Genomic DNA, 9883 nt, shown 5'->3' with positions numbered 1-9883 from the left:
CGTCCAAAAGAGCAAGGTTAATAATATAGCCCGTTGCTGGCTGCAAGGATTTCTATAGCCTACCTCTCAACCCACTCGTATAATAGTTAGCTCTTCAGCATTAATATATGGCCCACTTATATCTCTCATAGAGTTTCTCAGTTCTTAGTGTTCGGCTAGTTGTTTCAGCTAGCTTATTTGCTGGCTTATAAGTCATATTACAGTGTTTTTCTCTCTAAAAAATCAGCCATACAAATCAGCACCAGCGGCTTTACCACCAGCCGAACACTCGTCTAAGCTAGCCTGCTTCTCGTCTCTCCCCTATCTCTGCATCCAACATGCTTACAACGTGATATTATACTGGCTCTAATTGCATCCTTTCGTGACAGAGCGAGTATTGAACTCCACCAAACACAAACACTTTCAACGGAGCCAATCATAAAAAGCTGCACCTTGCTCGTCACCCAATAGTCTGTGGTCAAAGCATTCCCAAAAAGAAAGCGGTGAGCCGACCGTGCCGAACTTTTTATAATTTAGCCCTTTTTTTGAAAGTTTCTCACAAATAGACCCTCGACGAAAAGAATTCAGGAAATGGACCCTTAGCTCGGCGCCATTGATGCTGCCGCCGAGCTTGTCGCCATCGTCACTAGCGCTGAGCTCCTGGGCACGGTTGATGACCTGCCTAGGGGCTCGGCGCCAGAGTGACTCCGCTCCACGCCCGCCACCGCGCTCGCACCCACGCCTCGCCGCTGAGCCCGCGCCGCCGCGCCTGCTTTCGCAACTACCACTTGTGGTAAACTAAGGCAATACCACTTTGTATGTTCTCATTTGGTGACAGCAGCTAGGCATCGCAACTATAGTATCAAGAGGAGGATACCTCATGAGTTTAGTGTCGACACGCTTGTGAACACATGGAGCCCCCACTTCATGCCTTTTCGGGACCCTAGAGAGTGGCCTCCATATGATGGGCCGAAGTACATTGTGGATCCAGCTTCCCGTTGGAACAAGCGTGGATCAATGCAGAGGACGAGGCACATGATGGTTATGGATCAGATACCCAGAAGAACTAGGTGTGGGAGAGGAACTTCATTTGTTACTGATCCCGAGCAGTACAAGTGCTTCAAGTGCGGTAGACTTGGCCACAACTCACGAAGTTGCCGTTGGCAGATTAGTGAGGTAGGACTATTGGTTTATATTATTATTTTATATTTGTCTTATTCATATATTTAATTATGCATGTCTCAATTTATGCTTGTATTTATGCCAATTACTTATACATTTCTAAGTTCATATTTCATTATATATTGGAATTCTAATTCATTCACTTTTTTGTAGGATGGAGCAATTCCACCTGCTCAACCCGACGTACGAGGTGACCCACTGAGGACGTCTTGTTGCGCTGGGGTAGTTAATAATCTATAAGTTTTATTCATACATGTGTTCATGAAGTAACAGGTGACTATGTTTTATTCGATGCAGGACCTTCCGCACCTTCATTCTAGGACCCACAGTGGGTTCTTGGACATTCGGTACGACGACAGGTAAACTCCTTTCCTGCAAAGAGCTGGCCTAGATGTCATCCCTTTTTAGGTTCATCGTGGGTTGCCCAAGTTCAACTCAGTGGCAATAACTGCGTTGGTAGATAGGTATTAAAGTGAATCATTGGCCCCATTCATGGCCATTAGTTCATGCGATTGACTTTTTGACAAGTAATCTTGCTTTGTCTTAAATATAAGTGGTGGCCGGAGACTCACAGCTTCCACCTACCTTTCGGAGAGATGACAGTCTCGCTCTAGGACTGTCAGAAGATGGTAGGCCTAAGAATTTATGGGAACCCAGTCACCAGGCAGTGCAGGTCAGAGGGCTGGAGAGCACGAGTGGAGGCCTTCGTTGGGCGTGAGCTTGGCGAGCAAGGGGCTCGCACTTCTGGAGTTCCCATCTCCTAGCTATGTGCAGAGTTCGCACAGTGCCCCAAGGAGGTAGATGAGGAGATAGTTGGCTACTACTATCGGGTGTGGATCCTACACCTTTTTATCTATGTTCTCTTCCCCGATGCCATAGGTGACAGTGCGTCCTGGATGTGGATCCACTGCCTCAGTGACTGGGACCAGGTGGGTTAGTACGGCTGGGGCTCTACAGTCTTGTGTTTTCTATACCGGCAACTATGCGAGGGGTGTCGTCGGTCTGCATCCAACCCATCACTTGGTGGATGCGTGTACCTGTTACAGCTGTAGATGTGGGCTCGTCTTCTAGTTGGTCGTCTAGAGGTTCTGGCTTGTCATGAGTGGTTCTAAGGTTAGCCTCCAAGTTGCCAGCCGACGTGGGCGTACCTTTGGGACTAGGTTAGGGTTCCGCACACGAGGATAGACCGGGCGTACATTGAGTACATGAACGAGCTAGATACGCTGACGACGTCTAGTGTAAGTAAATTTTATTTTCCATGTTGCTTTGAAAAGGATTAGTATACCATCTAACATCTTATTTGGACATGTTGCAGGTGGAGTGGGAGTTGTATGGTGGAGATGACGCACTTCCTTTTTAGCTGAGCAACCTCTGTGGGGCCGACGATGACTTCTATAGGATGAGGTGCCCTCTAATCTACTTCTATGCTGTCAAGTACCACCTGCTAGATAGGGCTGCACGCTAATTTGGAGTGAGACAGCTTTGGCCTATGGCCCTGTTCTCAACTAGCGTTGACTTACACAAGTAAGTGTTTTGATATTTCAAATATCTCATGATGATGGTCCATTTCTATTAATATGGTGACATGTATGTGGATTCATGTAACGATGACATACGTGTAGGTTGGATCGTCAGAGGAACAAGAAGATTTTTGACTGGGAGAGGAACCACCAGTCCTACATTGAGGAATGGGAGGAGATGTACGATAATGTGGACGACAACAACAAGCCACACACGAACCATGAGTTCAGGCGGTACCAAGCTTGGTACCAGCGTGTGACATGGTGCAGGCTGAGGCTACAGTGGACCGAAGATGACTACGCCGACATCGAGTCCTCCGACGATGAAGACACGACGTACGACCAGTCGACTCGTGCAGGAAGGACCGATCTTGGACAGAGTGGTAAGCCAATCGCCTTATTTTTATACGTTAAGTTACATAACAATACATTCGGCGTTCTTGGACCGACATTAGGAGTTATCTATTGTAGTTAGTGCAACCTTTGAGCCGTATAACCCTTATAATAAGTTAGATTCTTGTATAAAAGAAAACAAAACTAAATGCTATCTGTTCAGAAGTATTATTATTGAAAACTTTGTTGCAAGGCAATACATTGAAATGCTCAGTTGAAGAGATCGAGCGCGTTCGGCCAAGAGTCAATGACGACTACATACTTGGCTTCCTAGATGTAAGATTAAAAATATTCTTTCAAACATATCATTAATATGTTATATTCTTTTAGTTAACATAGTTTTGTACAACAGAGGCTGTCATGTCGTCTACGCCGTGTGGCTGGGCATTGTGGTTGCAGGACAGACACGACGCAAGATGTGTATGTTCCTTCCGTAGGAAGAGGAGGCTTGGGTTCCTTTAGTCAAGCAGCTACAGGAGACGGGGACAGGGACAAGGATGAGGAGGACGACAATGACGATGACGTGGACAAGAGGCATGATGAGCTTGGCCCCTCTTAGCTCCATGACGCTCCCTCGACTCATCCTACACCGCCTCTAGGCACTAGGCAATGCCATCCGCGTGACCCTTACACTCCAGGCACCAGTGCTCTGGGTCACAAGGGTAAGGGCAAGAGTAGGAGGCAGTGAGGGATGTGGTAGGTGTTAGTATGAACTATTATGGATTTTGTATTTACTTTTCTATAACTATTTGGGGTTGTATGGATATTGTGAACTATTTAGACTTTACATGACATATTATGTTGGTTGTGATATTCATTATGGTTGCATTATGCGCCTTGGATGATTAAATGTTTGGAATATATATTGATGTCTCTATTTGTAACTGTGGATGCTCCTAAAACAAGATCGTATCTTGCGAATTTTTCTGTGAACCTTTAATCATACTACACTTCTACAAAGGCACAAATGTAGTACATAGATTAACTATAATATCGAGAGGAGGATAACTCACGAGTTTAGTGTTGACACGTTTGTGAACACATTGAGCCCCCGCTTTGTGCCTTTCTAGGACCCTAGAGAGTGGCCTCCATATGATGGGCCGAAGTACATTGCTGATCCAGCTTACTATTGGAACAAGCGTGGATCAAGGCAGAGGACGAGGCACATGATGGTTATGGATCAGATACCCGGAAGAACTAGACATGGGAGAGGAACTCCATCTGTTACTGATCCCGAGCAGTACGAGTGCGGCAAGTGTGGTAGACTTGGCCACAACTCACGAAGTTATCGTTGGCAGACTAGTGAGGTAGGACTATTGGTTTATATTATTATTTTTATATTTGTCTTATTCATATATTTAATTATGCATGTCTCAATTTATGCTTGTATTTGTGTAAATTACTTATACATTTCTAAGTTCATGTTTCATTGTATATTGGAATTCTAATTTATTCACTTTTTTGTAGGATGGAGCAATTCCACCTGCTCGACCCGACGTATGAGGCAACCCACCAAGGACATCTTGTTGCGCTGGGCAGGTAATAATCTATAAGTTTTATTCATACATGTGTTCATGAAGTAATAGGTGACTATGTTTTATTCGATGCAGAACCTTCCACACCTTCGTTCTAGGACCCATAGTGGGTTTTTGGACATTCGGTACGACGACAGGTACACTCCTTTTCTGCAAAGAGCTGGCCTGGATGTCATCTCTTTTTAGGTTTATCGTGGGTTACCCAAGTTCAACTCAGCGGCGATAACTGCGTTGGTAGACATGTATTAAAGTGAATCATTGCCTCCATTCATGGCCATTTGTTCATGTAATTGACTTTTTGACAAGTAATCTTGCTTTGTCTTAAATATAGGTGGCGGCCGGAGACTCATAGCTTCCACCTACCTTTTGGGGAGATGACAGTCTCACTCTAGGACTGTCAGAAGATGCTAGGTCTAAGGATTCATAGGAACCTAGTCACCGGGCAGTGCAGGTCAGAGGGCTAGAGAGCACGAGTGGAGGCCTTCGTTGGGTATGAGCTTGGCGAGCAAGGGGCTCGCACTTCTAGAGTTCCCATCTCCTGGCTACGTGTAGAGTTCGCATAGTGCCCCGAGGAGGTAGATGAGGAGACAGTTGGATACTACTGCCGGGCGTGGATCCTATACCTTTTTGTCTACATTCTCTTCCCCGACGCCACGGGTGATAGCGCGTCCTGGATGTGGATCCACTGCCTCAGTGACTAGGACCAGGCAGGTCAGTACAACTGGGGCTCTACAGTCTTGTGTTTTCTATACCGGCAGCTGTGCGAGGGGTGTCGTCGGTCTACGTCCAACCTGTCACTTGGTGGATGCGTGTACCTATTACAGCTGTGGATGTGGGCTCGTCTTCTAGTTGGTCATCCAGAGGTTCTGGCTCGTCGTGAGTGGTTCCAAGGTCAGCCTCCAAGTCGCCAGCCGATGTGGGCGTACCTTTGGGACCAGGTCAGGGTTCCACACATGAGGATAGACCAAGCGTACATTGAGTACACGAACGAGCTAGATACATTGACATTGTCTAGTGTAAGTAAATTTTATTTTCCATGCTGCTTTGAAAAGGATTAGTATACCATCTAACATCTTATTTGGATATGTTGCAGGTGGAGTGGGAGCCGTATGGTGGAGAGGACGCACTTCCTTTTTAGCTGAGCAACATCTGTGGGGCCAAAGATGACTTCTATAGGATGAGGTGCCCTCTAATCTGCTTCTATGCTGTCGAGTACCACCTGCCAGATAGGGTTGCACGCCAATTTGGAGTGAGACAGCTTTGGCCTATGGCTCTATTCTCGACTGGCGTTGACTTAGACAAGTAAGTGTTTCGATATTTTAAATATCTCATAATGATGGTCCATTTCTATTAATATGGTGACATGTATGTGGATTCATGTAACGATGACATACGTGCAGGTTGGATCGTTAGAAGAACAAGAAGATTTTTGACTGGGAGAGGCACCACCAGTCCTATATTGAGGAATGGGAGGAGATGCATGACAATATGGACGACAACAATGAGCCACACATGAACCGTGAGTTCAGGTGGTACCAAACTTAGTACCAGCGTGTGACATGGTGTAGGCTGAGGCTATAGTGGACCAAAGATGACTACGCCAACATTGAGTCCTCCGACGATGAAGACACGGCGTATGACCAGTCGACTCATGTAGGAAGGCAGGTGCAGGCAGGACCGATCTTGGATAGAGTGGTAAGCCAATCGCCTTATTTTTGTACGTTAAGTTACATAACAATACATTCAGCGTTCTTGGACTGACATTCAGCGTTCTTGTAACTGTGGATGCTCCTAAAACAAGACCGTATCTTGCGAATTTTTTCTGTTAACCTTTAATCATACTACACTTCTACAAAGGCACAAATATAGTGCACAGATTAACTATAAATTTATTAGAACGTGTATAATCCAGGAAATATTGTACATACGCTTTGTAGATGAATCTAGGATTACCAAGCAACAGTGAACGAATCTATGCTTTTCAGACAATAAACATAGACTTTTCAGATACACGGACAACATCGAATTATCACATCACTGATATAGTACTGGCACGCAAGGAAGCATAACTCCACTCTATCTTCACCATCCATCTTATGACTGTTTGATCCAAGGGCTGAGGTGAAGAGGCACACGGATCGCTGATATGGCACATTGAGAGGCCTCCATTCCTCCTCTCAACCTATAAATAACCACTCACTCTTTCTCATTCACACACACAACAAAGAAAGAAGAACACTCATCAACATTTGCTTTTATTGTAGTACCAATGTCTAGAGGGTCATCTAGAGAGAGAGGAAAGGGGAAGGAAACTACCTGGAGGTAGGAGGGTCCTCTTGGTCCTAATTTCTTTGAGGAAGCTCTTTATGAGAGATTCTCAGTTGAGAGCAAAAGTGATTTCACCAAAGAGACACCACTGAGAGGATATGATGAAAGAAAAGAAGAGTGGCCAAAATGCATGCATGGTGAGGACTGCCTAGTGTAGATGTTCACCGAGGGAATAGATGGAGGTCGTCATTTCTTCAAATACCCACGAGCATGGGTAATTGCTATTACTATTTGTTTCTTCAATATGTTTGTCTTGCATATCACTTACACGATATACTTATTGTAGTCTTCCTTGGCCGAAGAAAACTATGTGTTCAGTAGGTGGGTCGATCCTCGACCTATTTATCCGTACGCGGAGTACATCTACTACCTATAGGACCACATCTTTGATCTAGAAAGGAAAGTTAGCAACGGTTACAAGGACGACGAACAGGACGACAACAACAATGGTGCTGATTCATAGGAGGCACTCTGCAATGATCCATATTGCACCTACCCTAACCATAAGAACAAAGGACCTCCCCCGTCACCCCCGCCACCACCACCACCAACAATGGGAGGCTACAATAGAGAAGGTACAACATAATTTGCTATGTGGCCACACTACTAGGATAACTTTATTTTTTTCATATGTACTCAGGTTTAATTACCTAAGGCATGTTAGGTTTAATTACCTAAGGCATGGTTTAATTACCTAAAGCATGTTATATTTAGTCGAAGGAAACTCTGTACCCAGGTTTGGTACATGTAGTCACATGCCATTTAATGTGTTTCGTGTGTTGATTTATATAATGCCGTACGTCGTTAAGTTTTTTTGCAGCACGTGTTCAAATTTCAATATGTCCGTATCATTAAGCGGAATATTAAGACAATAGATAATGAAAACAATCACATAATGAAAAGTTTGATACTATGCCATATTACACAATATATTAATACTACAACTACGTGCCGACAGTAGACATAGGGGCAAATGCACTTCCAAATCCTCAGTCTAAAACATACTGAGTAAGCAACTCATCATCCGAGTACTAGTCCTCTACTACAACCCTGTTGCTATGGCTAGACTCAACTTCGTTGCTCTGACCTGCCTATCGCTTGTAGTAAGCGGCCTCCGCTTCATCTGCGGCCGCTACGGCCTAAGTGAAGAATACGTCGTCATCCTCCTCTGCTTGTAAGCCCACCTCTGCTAGAGCGATGCGCTCGCTCAGTCTGCTAGTGTCATCCTCAGCCTTATGCACCTGAATGCTCGCCTCTGCTAGAGCGATGAGCTCGCTAAGTCTGCTAGTGTCGTCCTCAGCCTCCTGCGCCTGTATGCCCACCTCTGCTAGAGCAATGAGCTCACTTAGTTTGGCAGTGTTGCCTGCATCCTTATCTTCCTCATTGGACAACATAATCGGTGATTGAACGGTGCGACCAGCTCATGATCTATGGTCATCTAACTTCTTCTCCTCATACCTTGCATGAGCCACCTCTGCGGCATATTCTCCGCTACAACCAATCCCTTCATGTATAAAATACAACCAGTTAGCAACGCGATTATATTACATTTAAAACCCGGCAACGAAAAAAAGGTTTTCAAGCACTCACTAGCACATAATGTAGCAACATGCCCATTCAAGACCTACATTTGTACTTTTGTCTCCTCCCTTGCCTCATTCCTTGCCCTCTTCTCCTCTAACGTCATCCGCCTCTCCAATCTCCATTTGTTAAGCCCAACTTTGATCGGATTATAAATACCGCGCCGTCTAGCAAACTCACGCATCTTTTCTTTGTGATGTTTAACGAATAGGTTGACGTAGTCAGGTCCATATTCCCTCTTCCATTCAATTAGGTGCCTCTTTTTCAGTTCATCCAAGAACTTAGCTTGACCATCATAACATTCTCAACTGTATTTTCTAGTGCTCTGTTCAAAAAATATTATATCATATATGTCTTAGCAAAACAAACAAAATACGATTTCATGTTTACCAGAAAAATAACGAACCTCATCATACTAAATCATATGGCTGCAATAATGGCATATTCCAAGCTCTGAAGGGACTAGGCCATAGTTCAATTTTACACCACATTCGCACATGACAGCAGGTGCTTTGTAGATTACCCTTTCTTTCTTTTTTTTCCTTAACCCTCCGCGGTTCTTCCGGCCATTGGTTCTTAGGACCATACAACCACTCCTTAAAACGACACTTCGCCATTGAAAACACCTAAATAATGAGACATTAGTACATGAACACATACAACTCAATATTTTAAAACATACACTTTGCACTTACTTTATGCTTGTTTGGACACATAAACTCCAACGTATTCTCAGGGTTTATCACAGCTCGATCTCCGCAATCATACAGAGGAGGTTCCTCGAATCGTCTAATTACGGCTAGGTGCTTCTACTTAGCCATCATTGTCGTAGGGTTAGGGGGTGGAACCCACCGCTTAAAGTGCTCACGTGGATGTCTCCCTCTAAACCAATCGTCGAAAAAGAGGTACCTAGGATCAAACTTGTCTGCATCATCGATCCACTGAAAGCAAAAACACCTCTCATGGTCCTACACAACGAGATTCCAATAAAAAATTAGTACCATACTTACACAAATAAAGAAAAAGGATAGTGCAAACAATTTCTTACATTAAACCGACTACGTGTGTAGAAGCAACGCGTCGCTGTATCCGGATGTTTTGATTGAAAACATGGGCCGAGAAACCACAATCACAGTTAGGGACAGGAAGGTCAGGAGGGACGGAGGCATCTTTGCTAGACGCATCAGAGTATAATTCTCGAGGACGACCCCGTTTTCGCCAAAACTCCTCCCGAAATATTTCTTGCATCTAACAAAACAGATATAATTTAACAAACATGAATCAAAACATCACAAATAAATATCAATGAGAACCATAACTATAATACAACCAATTTCGTTCTAAAAATCGAAAGCAGTTAACATT

This window comes from Miscanthus floridulus, chromosome 4 (genome assembly GCF_019320115.1).
Source record: "Miscanthus floridulus cultivar M001 chromosome 4, ASM1932011v1, whole genome shotgun sequence".
NCBI lineage: Eukaryota > Viridiplantae > Streptophyta > Magnoliopsida > Poales > Poaceae > Miscanthus > Miscanthus floridulus.
This window is presented reverse-complemented; position numbering follows the sequence as displayed.